Source organism: Echinops telfairi, unplaced genomic scaffold (genome assembly GCF_000313985.2).
Source record: "Echinops telfairi isolate 266 unplaced genomic scaffold, ASM31398v2 ScPeMD7_7468;HRSCAF=8506_0, whole genome shotgun sequence".
NCBI classification, from domain to species: Eukaryota; Metazoa; Chordata; class Mammalia; order Afrosoricida; family Tenrecidae; genus Echinops; species Echinops telfairi.
Window position 1 is genome coordinate 91,942,999 of NW_022111369.1, and position 2,313 is coordinate 91,945,311.

A 2,313-nucleotide genomic window follows, 5' to 3' on the forward strand; every position below is an offset into this window, starting at 1 on the left:
ACTTGAGTTTTTCCTATAGCACTGTCCTTGTAAGCTGTGTTCTATATCAAAACAATTTCTGTGGCATTTTCTAGCAGGAAACAAAATTTCACAGACACATGCTGTTTATATCGGCCATCACAAGAAATGAGGTTCGAGAAAAACTGACTTTATGAAAAAATACTCTGTGACCAGAGAGAACCTTCCCAGGTGATGCCACTGGGTGCACTAACTCAGAGTCAGTTGCTTGATTATCAATTAGAGGGGAAAATGCTAACTGTGTTAGTCAGTCTGGGTAAACTAGAGAAACAAATCTACAGAAACTCAAATATGTATGAGAGAGTTTTATATATAGGGTAAATGTACATTCAGAAAGCCTCCCGACCCAGTCCACTTCAAGCCCCTAAGTCCAACTTAGCCCATATGTCCCACAATGATCTACAAAGTCCTCCTTAAACTCACAAAACACACAATGACACTGAATGCTGGAGGTTCACAGGCCAGTGAGTAGAAAGTCTTTGAATCCAGTGGTGGTCTAAGCATCTCAGCACCTGCAGGGGTCTCCACAAGGCTTCTCCAGCATCCAGTGCTGCCTCAGGGTAAATCCATTTGGCTTCTCCTCAGGGATGTCTTGCAGGAAGTGAAAGTTGCCGGCTGAAGCAGGGAACTGGCTAAGGCAGTTGCACCCTGGCCCGGCCATCAGAGAGCCAGAGACCCGAGAACTAGAAAGGCGAGGCTCACTGAGCTAGTTATCGCTCAGCCCTTCAATTAATCCCACATGTGTTTATCGGCCAGATTGGCACATAAACCTTAACTATCTCAGCACTTCAAAAATTCAGTTTTGTTTTAACTCTAAGAAATTACATTTTCTAGAGCCCTTAGGGCATAATAGTTACAAATAGGGATGCTAACTGAAAGATCAGAAGCATGAAGTGCTCAGCCGCTCCAGGGAGAACGATGAGGTTTCTACTCTCATAAAGGGTTACAGACTGGAATAAACAAAAGCAGGTCTACCCTGTCCTTTGAAATCACTATGAGTTGGGGTTGATTTCAAGGCAGTGAGGATAAATAACCCCAATGGATATCCTTCATTTTTTCCCTCCTTTCCCTTTCTTTTAATTTTAAAGAACATAGGTAGAACAGTGGTTAAGTGGTGGGCTGTTCACCAAAATTTGAGGGATTGAAATCACTTGCTATTCTCCGGAGAAGGACGTGTCAATCTGTTTCCATAATGGTTTATGATCTTGGAAATACTAAAGGGCAATCCTGTTCTGTCCTATAGCATTGTTTTGAGCCAGTATCAACGCTAGAACACATTTTTCCTCTTTTAAAATAATTTTTCTTCTTTGATTTTGTTTTCTTTTAAAACTGAAAATCCCTGGTAACACTGTAGGCTTTACTGCTACCTGTGTTATCAGTGCAAAACCATAGGCCCCTCTCCAGTGGAAAGAAGAGATGGTCTGCTCCTGTGAAGAGATATAGTCTCAGGAACACGCTACAGGTCAGAGACATGTCAGATGATATTTAATGGTAGGGGGGTGGAGATGTTGTTTTTAGGAACTGCCAAGTCTGTTTCCAGTAATAGCTAACTAATGTAGAACAAAATGAACCACTGCTCCAGTCCTGCACCATCCTCACATGTTCTGCTTGGGGGTTCACTGTTGCAGCACTCTGTTCATCTATCTCCTTCAGAGTCTTCCATTTTTTTGCCACCCTTTCACTTTATCAAATATGATGTCCCTTTCAAGGGACTGGTCTCTCCTGATGAAGTCCAAAGAACGTGAAATGAAATCTCCTTATCTTTGTTTCCAGGAAGCATTTTGGCTTTACTTCTTCCCGGGAAGACTTGTTTGTTTTTCTCCCAGTAAATGGCTATTGTTTTCGTTAGGTGTCAATTGTTCAGTTCCTACATGTAGAGACCCTATGAACAACCAAATGAAACAGGACACAGTCCTATGCCATCCTCGCGATCATTCCCAGAGCTGAGCCCAGTTTTACAGCCACTCTGTAAATCTATCTCCTTGAAGGTCTTCTATTTTTTGCTACACTTCCACCTTACCAAGCCTGCTGTCCTTTTCTAGGGTCTGGTATCTCCTAACAATAGGGCCAAAGTACGTATGACAAATCCTTGCTATCCTTGCCTCTACGGAACAATTCTAGCCATATTTCTTATAAGACAGTCTTGTTTGTCATGATAGTTTCAGTATTCTCCAGCATCCACAATTCAAATGCAACAATGCTTCAACATTATTCAATGTCTATAATTTTCACATGCACATGAGGCAATTAAAAATACCATGATTTGGGTCAAGCACATCTTAGTTCTCAAAGTGA